Source organism: Ruditapes philippinarum, unplaced genomic scaffold, assembly GCF_026571515.1.
Source record: "Ruditapes philippinarum isolate M1 unplaced genomic scaffold, ASM2657151v2 ctg491_1_1_1_1, whole genome shotgun sequence".
NCBI classification, from domain to species: Eukaryota; Metazoa; Mollusca; class Bivalvia; order Venerida; family Veneridae; genus Ruditapes; species Ruditapes philippinarum.
Window position 1 is genome coordinate 85,820 of NW_026853312.1, and position 16,526 is coordinate 102,345.

General features: G+C 33.9%; 1 protein-coding gene across 2 annotated transcripts in view; it reads left to right on the forward strand.

The window, feature by feature from the left end:
• The first annotated feature begins 1,335 nt into the window (after positions 1-1,335).
• Positions 1,336-16,526, forward strand: part of LOC132736473 (uncharacterized) — a 40,301-nt gene continuing 25,110 nt past the window's right edge. Inside the window, exons 1-2 of one of the 2 annotated variants that reach the window (XM_060723617.1) lie at positions 1,353-1,444; positions 7,920-7,964. The gene's annotated coding sequence lies outside the window, so the exon portion shown is untranslated. Of the gene's footprint in view, positions 1,445-7,919; positions 7,965-16,526 lie in introns of both variants that reach the window. The other variant, XM_060723618.1, reaches the window with a different exon arrangement.

Below are 16,526 nucleotides of genomic sequence, written 5' to 3' on the forward strand. Positions count from 1 at the left end.
TTAATGTGTTTGTCATTATTTTGCCTTTGTACCTCTTTTAGATCATTTCGTTTATCAAAATCATGGGCTAATTCGTAAAAACAATTTTAAAGTTAAAAAAAATAAGATTATATCTTAATATATTAACAAAGTATTATAATAATGCGTTACTACACTTTATTAATCAGCACATCTTTCTGCGGTATATATGAGTTGATTTGTACATTTGACTTACAAAAGCAACGATATTCAAAGGGTCCATACATGATGATATTTAGGATGGACAGGCTATGTTTCATAGTGATAATCAATTTTTTTTCTTTACCGTTGTTTCGTCATGTATTGCTCCTTTTTAGTTATTATAAATTTGAGAGAGATTCTTCATGAAGACGGTAATTACTAATCCGCAACAGGTGAGTGTAACCCCGTTACGCTCTATGTTAGCTAATACGAAACAGAAGCCGGTGAATACTTCCGGAAGAAGATCGTCAACATGTAGAATATTTTTTACAATACAGGCACATAGGACTATGTATCACTCATGGATCATAGAACCATTGAAAGTTTGTAAAATCAAGTTGTTTACACGTGTGTTCGACCCATTTGATCTCTTTTTAAATATATTTCTAGCGGAAAAAATAGCAAGCTACAATGTACATTTCATGACGGTCTAATCTTTTGGATCTGGGTGATTTCTTACTTTCGGGCTTAACTACGGTAACTGCATGTAAATCAGTATCTGTTCATAGTCAGTTTGAATAGGGAAATATACATTGCAAGGATTCCATGCAAAAATCCAACGATTTTACCATCCGGTGGAACATTTTGACACCAATCATACCCATAAGTCTCGTATTCTAGTGTTGCATACCTTGCTAATAAAAATATAACATTATTTTATACTTTAAATTTCTTTAATGTATGGATACTATATTACATGAATAACATGATTGAACATGGTTTATGTCGAACCAATGCGACTAGCACCTTTGGTTTGAAAGCACTATTCCAGATATTGAATGTCAGCCTTGTATTACCTGACCTGCGATCAGAAAATACCTAGCCTAAATACCTGTTGATAATGTTTTGTATTTGTTTATATTTGGTTTACAATACTTTTTGTCAGACATATTTTTTTTTAAATATGTTAACAATAGTGTAATAAATACATTTGTACGCATTGTGAATAGATGACATTCTTTGTTTTGTTAATACCTGAAGTCACGTTGTAGATCTTCGTTATAGTTAGGGTTCTCTGATTGCGCAGTTAATGTTTATTGCAATGCAGTGATTGGACGGTTTGTATACCTCGAAGTCATGTGGTCTTATATCTCTAATAAGCAATCCTTATGGCGCATTACATATAAGTTGATGTAAAACTGTCACTTGTGTCCATATTGTTGATATATCAAGATGGCTGAATTGAGTCCTGGATAAACCTTTCGAAACTCAAGAAGAAATTAAAGTAAGTTTTATTTTTAAATTTAACTTTAATTCATAAGAATATAATTTAAGAGAAAATGTAATATGCAAATGTAGTTGGTATATCCACGGTAGAGAAACTATAAACTTTGTTTAAAACTTGATAGAGATAATTTGTATCTGTATCTCTTATGTATGGTAAAAGGACTCGAAATTTTATTATACACATAAATTAATTGATAAATCACGCTGGGTGATCCCGTGACATTGGATTACGTGAACATTTGGTAACTGCTTATGGCCGCGCCCATGACTTAAATTGTATTTGCAATTGTTTTCTTTCCCCAATATTTGAACAATAAACAACTGATTTCATTTAAAGTATTTTACAATAAAATTACCAAATTTCAAAATTGAATGGACGTCTTTTTCTTGCTGAAATAAGTTTTATTTTACATTTGGATAAAATTGATGTGTCTCTGGGGTGGGGATATACTTATACTTCGAAAGAGGAACTAATCAGCCTTTAAAACATTGGACGCAAAACACGAAGAAAAATTAATATTTCGGTAGTCCGGAAGGTTTACTTTTATCTAAGCCAATATTATTGTGAAATATATCGTAAATTTAATTCTTTTAATTGTTGTTTGTATCTAACATAAACGAGAACAAAGTATTTAACTATTATATCATAAAAGCTTCTTAGTATATAGCGCATCTTAAGCACATTTATTTTACTTATACTTTTTATGAACGCAATATATAGATACAGTAACGATTTAATACTAGACTGTTCACAAATTTGCGAATTGTTTCACAATTTTTAAGACCAAAAGTTTTTATTTATGACAAAAAACAAATCCGCAATTAAAAACCACTTTTGTATAAGGTAGTTCTGCACGCTAACAGCACATCTTCATTATAAAAAAAATGTAAAAAAATGATATTCTCACACAATTCGAGCTTAAAATCATTAACTCGCTTACATCTCAATTATCTCCGGATAAAGAGAGAACAAGATTAATATCTGTATCTAACTAGTCGGGGTGTGGATCGTCGGATAAGTGACGATCCGATCTGATCCACAATTCCGCACTTGCGATTCACAAATCGGACCACGAATCTTTTGTTATCAAGACAGCCATAAAAACATGAACATTAATTCTGGAAACATGTTTATTTTTCTTAAAACAAAACTAAACATTAATTTCATTAAACAATGCAATGCAAATATAAACTAGGTTCAAAGGTTGAAAACGAGTCGCGTCAATGAAAATGAGGAAAAAGCAGTTTGTAAAACATGCCATGGCGAATTAGCTTATACAGGTGGTAAAACGAACTTGTGTTATCACATAAAAGGACAAGTATTTCCAAAAATTGGAAGTAAATTTTGCTGTTTGGATTTTATATTGGCGCGACTCCTTTTCAGCCAATAAATGTGATGTCACACTGACGTATTAACTTGCGTTTCGCAAATTTTTGATTCTTAAAAATAAAACAGTCTTCAATACATGCCACTTAATTATAGATATATACAAAGCCACTAAAAATATTTATTTATTTTCTTTTAAAAACAAGCGCTCAATAAAGATAGTGATTCCTTTTTGGAAACAAATTACTTCCTAGCTCAGCATCATGGTACATGTTTGTTTACTTCCTGTCTTTAATGAGCAAATTGCATTTAGGTAAACGTCGCATAATTATACACACATTGATTTTTTTTACATTTAAAGTGTAAGAAACAGCGAATGTAAAAAAAACAAATAAGATCGAATCACGATCCCTGGACTGACGAATATTCGTACTCAATTTTTCATTTTGATTCGTGATTATCCAAATACTCGGATACTCGCCCCAGCTCTACTAACTAGTATCTAACATCTCCTTTCAATCAATGCACAAAAGGCGCTGAATTTGTTTGGGTCTCAAAATGTCAGAAAGGTGAAGGTTGTGAGATTATAAACCAATTTGTTTTTGTATAGTGCCACCAATACTTTTCAGCGTTTTAATTGTAGTAAATTGGCTATAAGACTAATTGCAACACTGATATTCAATCCAATGTTTATTTGACTTTTTGAAAAAAAAGAGTTGCCTTAACTGGGATTTGAACTCCAGACTTCTCGCTTCCTAAGCAAGCGCGCAAAGCAAACCCCTCGGCCACTGTGAATTTATTTGTTAACAACCTGAAGAAAACCATATTATTCTAAATTAGAGTATGTAAGGACGCTAACTGTTGTTTAACACAGATGTAGATAAGCATGTATATCTATAAAGAATAAAACAATATTAGAAATATTCGACCATTCGGGAATTATTTAGCTTGAAAATGTATGCGCCTGACATTTGGCCATCTTTACGCAGTGATCTCCCTTGACTTTTTCGGCGTTAGTGTTTATATAAAGGGAAGTAACCGCTTAAAAAAAGCGGACTAATTTCGGCAATTGCAATTAACAGCATTAGAGTCTGAAAGTTCGCTTCCATTATTTGTTTGGTCTGACGACCCAAACAAATTAAAACCAATCATGTCTCAGAAATGCTTTTATTGATAGATATATATTTTTAGTTTCCTGTCATAGTCTCCAAATAGTTACTCATTGGTCATTTACCTAAACAATGTTTTGCTTCAGTCTGTTGCCTTTGTAAACCAGTACTGCAAAAATAATTTAATATCTAATATGGAAGTCAAAATATAACTGTCTTACATGTTGCTCTTATTATGACAGATACCTTCAAATACAATTACTTTCCCTTACCACGACAATTCGAAAAAATTCAGATTCGTACAGTGCTGGTTTTAAAATTTCATCAATTTATACTTGCGCTCATGATGGGAATTATGTAATATGTTTGTGCTTGTTTATCTGTTTTATTAATAAATTAATTTATCAATTAATTAATTACATTATTTATTCATTTATTTATTTAACTTGCAAATCCAAACCATTACGGTCGAAATCCGACTACTTGTGTCATTTAGTCTTATTCCAGATATTGTGCGTACTTGCTTTCTTTAGTTTCTTAAAGTGCTATGCTAAAAGGGTACCCTTGTATAAAGGTATTGAAAGAGATGGTATCTGTGATAAAAAATCAAAATAAAAGAGGTAGCCTGTGCCGCTGCAAACCGAAAGTAGGGTGGTTTTTTTATAATTTTACATTTAGTTGTTACTTATAGCTGCCAATTTTACCAAAGATGATATATAAATGAAAATATGTAATATGTATGAAGCATACATAATCAAGCCACTGGTTTATTTAAGCCCTATTAAAATGTCAAGGTGGTGGGCGAGGCACGACTTGTCGATTACATATAGCTTATTTTGGGATTGCAAGAATTGAAAAAATGGACACATAACAAAACAGCGTGCCGTAGAATTTATCTTTTCCACATCCAATACCTCCTTTCCATTTGTTATGCATGGCTGATTTGTTTTAAGCAATAACCTGTGCATGTGTAAAGAGGGTACCGTTTATGTAGATTTCGCAGAGAGGGTACCGATATGGATATGCACCGTGTATGTTATCTACCATGTCATTATCGCATGGTTTGGAACTTTTCCTTTGTTCTTACTAACCCATTATACTTCGTACACTTCAATGAACATTTGAAAACTGTATTGATATATAACAGTACAGTTTTTTTCATTGATTCATATAGGAAAAAAATTCTACTGTTATATATCGGTTGCGTTTTTTCGCACCTTGTATATATCAATACAGTTTTTTTTTTCATAAAGGCTCCAATGGGGCAGTTGTAACGACCATTCCCAGTAGCAAAAACAAATGGAATCAATAAAATAAAATAAATATATAAATACAATGATAAATATTAACAAAGAAAATTAATGAAATGAAATTTACTCTCATTTAATCAAAAGGTACATCTGCTGAATGAATTATTTCCACTGAAAAAAAAAATCCCTTTAATCTTGAATCAATTTTGGTAACAGTAAACAATCCGCCTCTAACATGTTTTTTGTATATATTTTTTGTGGCAGCGAATATACATTGAAAAAACTGCCTTATCATAAATAACTGTAATGTAGCTAACGATTTATTTATTTGTTTATTTCTATTACAAAAAAAAACATTATGCCATTGCGATAAAACAGTTAAAGTATATGAAACTCGTTAGTAACGAGGATATAACACTGGTTGGGTGACATTCGGGATGTCTCTGCAAAACAGCTGTCTCGGCCCAACGGCCTCGCCATTTTTTAGCAAAAACATCCCTTAATGTCGCCCCAGCCAGTGTTTTATCCTCGTAACTAACTCGTTTCATGTACTATAACTATATCGTAAACATAACACCTGTAGCTTCGGGGGCAACGATGAACATCATTGTTTTCTCTCTGAAAAATGGAATCGTTTTCGTTCTCGGGTTGAGCGTAATGTTTTATGCACTGGATAGGTTACCCATTTATTTTCCCGAAAATACGCATACAAAAGCATAACATATTATCATCATAATTAGATTTATATATTAAAATAAACATACACTAATTCCACCAACATTTTTGCAATAGTTTTTTCCCTTAACATTTCAATGGGATTTTTTTAATATAGTTATTTTAAAATGAGCAAAATTAAGATGTCATTCTTTAACTCTGTATGTCAATATTATAACTAGAAATGATTTAATGCATTACTAATTTTTTTCACCTGTGGAAAAAAAGATATTTCAACTTTGAATTTTATGATTCACTTCAATATTACAAATTCTTACCGAATAATTTTACTCATTATTATTGAATGCTAACTATTTTCATTCCTTATTATTATTTTCCTTATACACTTATCTTCTGTAACTAATTTTAATAGCACAATCATTATATACTGACTGATAAATTGAAAAATAAGGTCTTACATCTTTACGACAAAATCAAGAAAAAAAATGGTACTTGCATCATCGCATATTCACTTATCACTCTTCCAATTTCTTAATGAAACCACCTATACCAATGGAATGTAAACTTACTAAAATGTGAATAGCTTATAAATAGTAAAAACAAAGCAATCTTTGTAAACCTTGCTCTTTTTGAAAAAAAATAACAGCAAAAAAACAAAAACAACAAAAAACACACACACAAAACACACATACACAAACAAGTATTTTAAACAGTAAATTAAACAGATTTTTTAAATTAGGCTTTCTAACTTGGAAATTGTACATAGCGCTTCCGTCTATCCGATCTGACACAAATGTGTGAAAATGGAATCAGATGATATCAAGGAATATGGTTTTTCCTATACACAAACGGAAATCATGGAAAATTATTTAATAAGCAGCCAGAAGAAGATTTCACTAACAAACTGAAGTGTAAAATTATACATTTTTATTGAAAACAGCGAGTCATTTTTTCATTTAAGAATTCGTTTTTGTATATGTACAAATAGTACACAATGACAGACATCCACTTTCTATTCATCAAACATTCATATATTAAAGAATTTCTATTAGCTATCGACAAAAACGACAATTTGTATGAATTTCAACAGGTAATACTCTATAGAACGCACATAGAAAATCAATTAAAACCAGTAGACGAAATGTATATTTATATCTTGTCAATTATGACAACAGTTTGAAATTTCTGAGGAAAAGCTGAAAGTTTGAGTTTTGTAAGTAACGACCCAGTTATGTTTAGAAAATCATATGATTAAATTCCCATAAGCCACTTTTGAGCTTAATGAACACACCGCATTGACCTGACAATGCAAGTACATGTTTAAATACGGTTTACATCTTATGCTTACTCCAACGACAACTCCGGTTTTAACTATTTTTCATAAATTAGGAAAATGATTTTGACTTACTCAATAAAATGATATGTTATTCATTGTTCTTTGTTTTAATTAATATATATTATTAATACACACTTTACTTAAACGAAATGGTGATTATAAGAAACAAACAAACAAACAACATTTCAAGTTAAACATTATGAAATCTGTCAGCAGTCTTCATTGTGTATGTTATTTACGCGTGGCTGAACACGACTAGTTTTCTGAACGAAGTCTTTGGTGTTCATGTAGTATCTTTTTTAAAAGGTTTATCTCTTCAGAATAAGTATTGAACCATCAAGCAAACTTCAAGATAATCGATATTTAAACAAAATTCCACTCGTTGTATATCTTCAGTAATACAAGCATTCCATTCAATGAATATATATGGAATGAGAGGTTAAACAGATTCCTCATAATGCGGATGTTGTGATAGTTGTTTACCCTATTTCATCAATGTATGATAATTTCCAGTCATCCGAACATGTAATTAGTTTTAAAGATAAAAAACTTATATAACGTCAGTTGTGTGTGTATATATATAAAAAAAACTTCAAAATGATCCAATACAAATCGAATTAAGATTGTTAATTATCGAAATAATAAACTTAGAGGCAACATGTACCTTTGCCACGGGTTACACCATGTTCATTGATGAGAATTTTATTGATTTTTTTCTATTTCAAAATTTTGATTCATATTCCGGCAATTTCTAAAAGGATCAGATCTTGTTTCAGATTTGACTTGTATTTCTTGGTATCAGAGGGAGCGGTGCATGTAAGGTAAGTGTTATATCAGTAGTAAAGGCGCCCCTTTAGCCCCAAGACTGCGCATGCGCGACGCCATATTGGATATATATATAGAATGACGTCATCGTTTTTAGAATGTTATCATTCGTCTATTTTAAGAAATCCATTTTACGTAGCTGACTCGTATACACGATCTAGGTCTTGAATCGCGGACATTGTAGGTCAGGTCCTCGGCCCTAGACGGAGAGATAACATTTCAAGTGAAAATTATACACATGTATTCATAAAAAATATGAATGAATTAAAATGACTTACCTTTCAATTAGGACATTTTGTATTTGAATAATAGTCTGTATCATTCATATAACATTATAAATAAAAGTAGTATTAAAAACTGATTAAATGTTAATATATATTTTTTCAAATATGTTTTTTATAAACATTCCAAATAAAAGAAAATGCGTTAGTAATAAGATATAATTGAAAACTGACTGACTAATTGACTTTCTATAATACAATAATTAAGACAGTTAATTTATTAATTTAAATGTGTTTCTTTATAAATTTTTTTAACATATAACAAAATATATGAAATTAATTTTCAATTTAATTCGATATTATGGCTCTGTCAAATAATGTTTCCACATAAAATAATAGTAAGGACTTTTACTGTAAAATAATTAACTGAATATCTGCGTAAAATACATACATATGATGTTGACTCCTTGGTGTTTTGCAACGAAATGACTCTTTCAAGTTTGTTGCATTCCTTAATACGCATGACCGGTTCTAATGACCTTTCAGCTTATTTAAAAACGGACAATAGGCTATTCAGGTGTCAAAATTAATCCATTCAGAATGTCCACAACGTCTGGCGTTCAAGCGTTATACGGCCATCCATCAATGTCAGAAAAAGTCATAAAATGGCTTTGTCGGACAAAGTAATCAAATCCCGTTCATCAAACAACATTGGAAAAGTCGTTAAAAAGCCAGTACAACAATGAGATGTGATAATTACATTTTGTACATGGATCGACAGTTACTCGTATAAGAGTTTTTCTCAGCAAAACAAGCATACACTTTTAGCAGAAAATGCGTGTTTCGTATTGTGTGCAACTTTTTTACGATATACATGTTGATTTCTTTTTCGCATTAAATGATAGACCTGCCAGAATGCTTCCAAATAATCCCTAGGTTCTTGATTCGAGTTTTAGCCGTTCTTGAGTTATGGCACTTTAACGGTTTTTAAACCAATTTTTTCAAAGTCCATAAAACCCTTAGATTTATATACCGTTTGAAAGATCTCTGCGAGTAGATACAGAAAATATATCATTATATGGATCTATCGTTTACCGTTTCTGAGATAGGAGAGTTTGAATATGGCAGACAAAATCACTCATGTGTATAGATACGTATAACTTTTTCATTAGTGGATATAACATAGGCATGCTGCATATCAAAAGTAACGTCTTGACAAATGCTACAAATTCGTACTGTCAAACCGGAATTGAAATCCCTCAAGCGTAAAAATTATTAACATTACTAGTAAGCTTACCCCCAGTCTTTACTCCTTGCCTATCAAACTATTTATGACAAAGCACTATAGCCAATCGTTAAACGGTACAGTTACGACAGGTTTTAACCGGTATTGCCATTTTTGATCAGTCCCGTCTAAAAATAGACAGCCTCGTTTAGAACCCACTCTTTTTCATCAACCAATGAATAGTGGAGAAGCATGACGTCTAAAAATATACGGCCTCGTTTTAAACCCACTTTTATCAACCGATTAAAATGGAGAACGATGACGTTCTTACCAAAAATAAATATGTCTCGCGCAACGGAGAGTATATAAGAGAGCGCTTTCGTCCCCTTTGTCATTCTGACTTCAGAACTCTAACCGACAACATGGAAAACATAACAGCTACTTTTGAAATAATGGTGAATTCTTTCACAGACGCCAATGAACTGATGAAAGACGGGGAGTGGTACCCACAGTCACCAGTTATGATAGGGGGTGGGGATGAGCCTCAAGTGGGACCCTCTCATAGGCCCAACGGGAGCTTCAGTATACGATAAGAAAAAAATCAGAATGGACGTATGCACAAAAAAGCGGCAGTGGATCGTTCATATGAGATTAAAATTGATGAACAGAGTATAATGGACAGAGACTGCAAGATGTGAGAGCTGGACTTCACAAAATGTTTGAAGACGTGCTCGCAGAAGCCCGGGGTAATTTTGCGGGAACGATTTTGGTCGTGTCGTCATTTATCATCAAGGATTGCACGACCATATAACCGTTCCCCTCCAGCCCTGGGACCAGTTGACCGCCGATAAAGTGATGAAAATCGTTGAAAAGGTACTGAACAGCAACCAAAACTTGTCCATCGATGAAATCTTCTATATTACTATAGGCTCAATTGAATTACCCAAAGGTGGAGCAAGGCGAAGAATTACAAAACTAAAAGGCAAAAACAATTCATTGAAGTTGAAAACCTCTAAAGTGACCATCGAAAATGATGACCAAATGTGTATGGCCCGGGCGATCGGGGTGAGCTGGGCCAAGTTAAACAGATGTATTTAAGACGAAAGGTAAGAAATAGCTAAAAACGCCAAAATAAATCGAATCTACAACTTATACTAGAAATCCAGCAAGTGCCAGACAGTTACTACAAGAAGCTTAGAGAAAAGAAAAAAGATGAACAGAGACAATTAGCGGTAGCCATCAGTTAATTAGCCGGAGTACCCTTTGATCGTCCAGCCAGTTTAAATGACGTAGAGGCGTTTGAAGAAGTGCTGGGAGTGCGTGTGATGGTGGTCAGTGCCAGACTGGGAAACAAGTTTATTTCAAGCCCTAGTAAAGACGAGTGTCCATGCATTTACCTGTATCTCGTGGAATACGACCACTTTTACGCCATCATCAGCATTACTGGCTTCTTCAGCGCGAGGTATTTTTGCGACCAATGACTCAAACACTATAACCACAGAGAAAGGCACAAGTGTCAGACCTCGTGTATAGTATGTAAGACGGATAATTGCCCGGAAACAGAAAATACAGTTAAATGTGATAACTGCAATATGACATGTAGATCAGAAGAGTGCTATAATCAACACAAGATAGTACCAGTACACAAAAAAGGAAAATTCAAAGGAAAGCCAAATGGACTATCCCAATGTTAAAATAAACTGGAAATGCCCAACATGCTTCAAAGTCATAAGGCCCGACAAGAGGAAGAAAGAAGACCATGGGTGTGGAGAATATTTGTGCAAACAATATGTAATGGAAGGACCATTTATGTTATCTCAGATCAATACCAGCCAAGAACCATTATAATTCTAAATTTATTTTTTTTTATTTCGAATGTAGTCCGGATGAAGTGTGGATATGTAGCGAATAGAAAACGAGATTGTAAAGACTGTCAAACACAACAGGTATGTAAATCTTGCTCTTAATGTCAACACTGTAAATCACCTTGGTGCGGAAAAGCCACTCACCGTCCCAATTTTGTATTAGCACATTCTGTGTGTCCAAAGCTTAGATATAAAAGAAACTTTCCCTCGGGTCTAACCTAACAATTATATCTTAGCTTTCTACGAATTGTTTCACTTCCGTATTTTGAATATCTTGTTTTTTGAATTCGTGGTCCCAAATGCATACGTATTTCATGCCTAATTGTTGAATGTAAGCTTTCCTTTTAATCGTTAACGCATACAATTCATCTAATGATTGATTTGTGAGTGGGTGGCGCGTTTCTTCTCGGTTATCTGTGAAACAATCAGGACATTCATAAAAGATACAACCATGGTACTCATAGGCCGTGTTTGTTTCTTCACAGTAACCGTCTAATTTGTAACGTGTTCCCAGTAATGATTTCTCTCCCTTATTTTAAGCATTCTGAATTTTGACGTTTTTTGTACACGCCGCCCTTTCTTACCATTGTATGGACGCTTCGCTATATTGATCATTATAACCAGAAGGAGGAATTTTCGCTATTGGTGTCCTTACAAACTCTGTCTCAGTTACTTTCTCACCCGTGAGTTTGGTTTCGAGGATCCATTCGTTTCCGTGCAACACAGAACGCTTTCCGTCTATTAATTTTGAAGGTATCCAATCATCACTGCCCTCTCATTTTACTTTTCATTTTTCTTCTAAAAATTTGGTTCTAAAGACATTCATGCAGACGGAAGCTTTGATCACGGAATCGAATGGACCCGTGGCTCCGACCCACGTTTTTTTTTCTTTCTTTCCTTTTTCATTCACCACCTCTATCCTTCGTCCATATCACTCATTAACGACTCTCTGAATTTCAAACACGCTTATCTAAAAATATCTACTTCACTTCAACAATAATCTAACATTTTTTTTAAATCAAACACGTCGTCCTTTCTCTCACTCAACCACACTAACAATTCAGCTCTCTCTTTCTCACTAATAAAATCATGACCATAACACTGAGCATCTTGGGACGGGCCTACATAAGTAGATGATTTTTGCTTGTATTGAAGTAATTGGGAAACCAACCTTTCATTAATTCAGTCAATCCAAACGCTTAAGGGAGGGCTGAAAAAATTCAAAATGTCAATCCATTTGATATATAAATCTGACCTTATTGACATATACAGTATTTTGGAGCCACTATAAATAATCTTGTCCGGTCTCATGGGTTGGTCTATTAAGTACTCTAACAGAAAAAAACCGTCGTTACCCTTCATATTATGAGCAAATACTTTGAAATATTCGTGCTGGGGGAAATACAACAATTCGCAATTTTTTTCTGCAGTGTCGGCTCCTTCGAACGTGACTTCTCTGAATTCACATTTACTCGGACACGGTCCTGGATCTTCATTATCATGTAGCTCAGAATTGTCACACTCGTCTTATCGCGTACCGCATTATTTACATATAGATTCAGGGGTCAAGGGCTTATTGATACATTTAGGACACACAGAATGTGCTTCTACAGAATTGGGACGATGATTGGTTTTCCGCACCAAGATGATTTACAGTGTTGACATTTAGATCAAGATTTACATACTTGTTGTGTTTGACAGTCTTTACAATCTCGTTTTCTACTCGCTACATATCCATTTTCACACTCTGACACTTCATCCTGACTACATTCGAAGTAAAAAAGATAAATTTAGAATTATAATGGTCCTTGGCTGGTATTGATCTAAGATAACATAAATGTCCTACCATTACATATTGTTCGCACGAGTTACACAACTATTCCCACACTCCTGGTTTTCTTCCTTCCTTTTGACGTTCCTTATGACTTTGTAGCATGTTGGGCACTCCCAGTATGTTTTGACATTGGGATAGTCCATTTGGCTTTCGTTTGAATTTTCCTCTTTTGTGTACTGGTACTGTCTTGTGTTGATTATAGCTCTCTTCTGATCTACATATCATGTTGCAGGTAGCACATTAAACTGTATTTTCTGTTTCCGGGCAATTATCCGTCTAACATACTATACACGAGGTCTGACACTGGTGCCTTTCTCTGTGGTCATAGTGTATGAGGCATTGGTCGCAGATATACCTCGCGCTGAAGAAGCAAGTAATGCTGATGATGGTGTGAAAGTGGTCGTCGTCCACGAGGTACAGGTAAATGCATGGACACTTGTCTTTACTAGGGCTTTAAATAAACTTGTTTCCCAGTCTGGCACTGACTACCATCACACGCACTCCCAACACTTCTTCAAACGCCTCTACGTCATTTAAACTGGCTGGACGATCTAAGGGTACTCCGGCTAATTGGCTGATGGCTACCGCTAATTGTCTCTGTTAATCTCTTTTCTTTTCTCTAAGCTTCTTGTTGTAACTTTCTGGCACTTGCTGGATTTCTAGTATAAGTTGTAGTTTCGATTCCTTTTGGCGTTTTTTAGCTATTTCTTTCCATTCGTTATGGCTACATTTGTTTAACTTGGCCCAGCTCATCCCGATCGCACTGGCCATACACATTTGGTTATCATTTTCGATGGTCACTATAAAGGTTTTCAACTTTAATGAATCGTTCTTGCCTTTTAGTTTTGTAATTCTTCGCCTTGCTCCTCCTTTAGGTAATTCGATGGAGCCTATTGTAATATAGAAGCTTTCATCGATGGACAAGTTTTTGTTGCTGTTCAGTACCTTTTCACTGATTCCCATTACTTAATCGGTGGTCAACTGGTCCCAGGGCTGGAGGGGAACGATGATAGCGTCGTGCAATCCTTGATGATGAATGACGACACGACCTAAATAGTTCCCCGCCAAATTGCCCCGGGCTTCTTCGAGCACGTCTTCAAACATTTGGTGAAGTCCAGCTCTCACATCTTGCAGTCTCTGTCCATTATACTGTTCATCAATTGTAATCTCATATGTACGATCCACTGCCACTTATTTTGCATACGTCCTTTCTGATTTTTTTCTTATCGTATAGTGAAGCTCCCGTGGAGCGTCGGGCCTATGAGAGGGTCCCGCTTGAGGATCATCCCCCACCTCCTATCATAACTGGTGACTGTGGGTACCACTCCCCGTCATTCACACAAGCAGTCGCCATCTTATCAATTTCTTCGTCAAATAATAGTGCTCTTACTGCACCCTCGATTTCCTCTTGCTCTCTTACATACTCTAGCGCCAAATCTACATCTTCTAGGTTGACGTCTTCTCAGTTCTGCATTGTGTCGTATAAACTTTTAAGTAATCTTTCCATTTGTTCAGTCACGAAGTCATCTCCATATTGTGGGTTCCTTAACTGAAATAGTCGGGACCGCAGCAGGAAGAATCTTGTATCCCCCACGTCGCACCAAAATTCATCAGTTCATCGGCGTCTGTGAAAGAATTCACCATTATTTCAAAGAAGCTGCTATGTATTCAATGTTGTCGGTTAGAGTTCTGAAGTCAGAATGACAAAGGGGGCTGAAGCGCTTTCTTTTATACTCTCCGTTGCGCGAGTCATATCTATTTTGATAAGAACGTCATCGTTCTTCATTTTGATTGGTTGGTAAAAAAGTGGGTTGAAAACGAGGCTGTCAATTATAAGCCGTCAATGTTCTTCAATTTCATGTGCTGATCAAAAATAGCAATACCAGTTTAAACCTATCGTAACTGTACCGTTTAATGATAGGCTATAGTGACTTGTCATAAATAATGACGACATCAAACGAAATTAATTGACCGTCAATTTTATTAATCTTTTGTGATGAGCGGACCGAACTTTGATTAATGAAAAGCTATATTTAGTAACGAAGGATAAAGGGTTTTTGTTCAGGACCATTGTCCGCATATCCGTCCCTAAATAAATAGACACCAGACAAAGTGGCGACTTTAAAGAGATTAACTTTGACATTGAATGGACCATTGTCCGCACATCTGCTCTTAAATCAGCATACGCCAGACATTGTTGACATTCTGAATGGATTGATTTTGACACCTGAATAGCCTATTGTCCGTTTTTTAATTAGCTGAAAAGGTCATTAGAACCGGTCATGCGTATTAAGGAATGCAAAAAACTTGAAAGAGTCATTTTGTTGCGAAACGCAAAGGAGTTAGCATCGTTTATATGTATTTTACGCAGATATTTATTAAATTATTTTACAGTAAAAGTTCTTGTTATTATTTTATAAAAAAACATAATTTGACAGATTTATAATATCGAATTAAATTGAAAATTATTTTCATATATGTTGTTATATTTTAAAAAAATTTATAAAGAAACACATTTTAATTAATAAATAAATTGTCTTATTCATTGTATTATAGAGAGTCAATTAGTCAGTCAGTTTTCAATTAGATCTTATTACTAACGCATTTTCTTTTATTTGGAATGTTTATAAAAAACACATTTGAAATAATATATTAATATTTAATCAGTTTTTAATACTACTTTTATTAATAATGTTACTTGCATGATACAGACTATCATTCAAATACAAAATGTCCTAATTGAAAGGTAAGTCATTTTTATTCATTCATATTTTTATGGATTCATGTGTATTATTTTCACTTGAAATGTTATCTCCCCGTCTAGGGCCGAGTACCTGACTTATAATGTCCGCGATTCAAGCCCTAGATCGTGTATACGAGTCAACTCAATATACTTCCGGGAGATTAAAAATATATTTCTAAAAATACATGAATGATAACATTCTTAAAATAGAACAATGATGTCATTCCAAATATAGAATCCAATATGGCGTCGCGCTTGCGCGGCCTTGGGACTTAAGAGGCGCCTATACTACTAATATCTATTATTCTTTGATTTTTATCTGTATCTTTCTTTTAATGTCTCTTTTGTGCTTCCTATTTTATTCTTTAAAAACAATATATCTCTTTATATACTTGGTTGTTTGTGTCATTAAACGTTTAACTACCATTTATTTTCTAATCGTTTATGATATAAAGCTGAAATATATGTATGTTTCAAAAATTTTAGTTTGCCAGGCTGAATAATATCGACAGATTTTTTTACTAACAGTGGTCACATTTTTGACTCAATTATCATAACACTTTTCTACTTATTAGTTATTTAAACAAAATTGGGGAAAATATTGATAAATATAACCGTTTATCATTATTATATTAACGTATTGATAACACGTATTTCTTGTTAAATACGA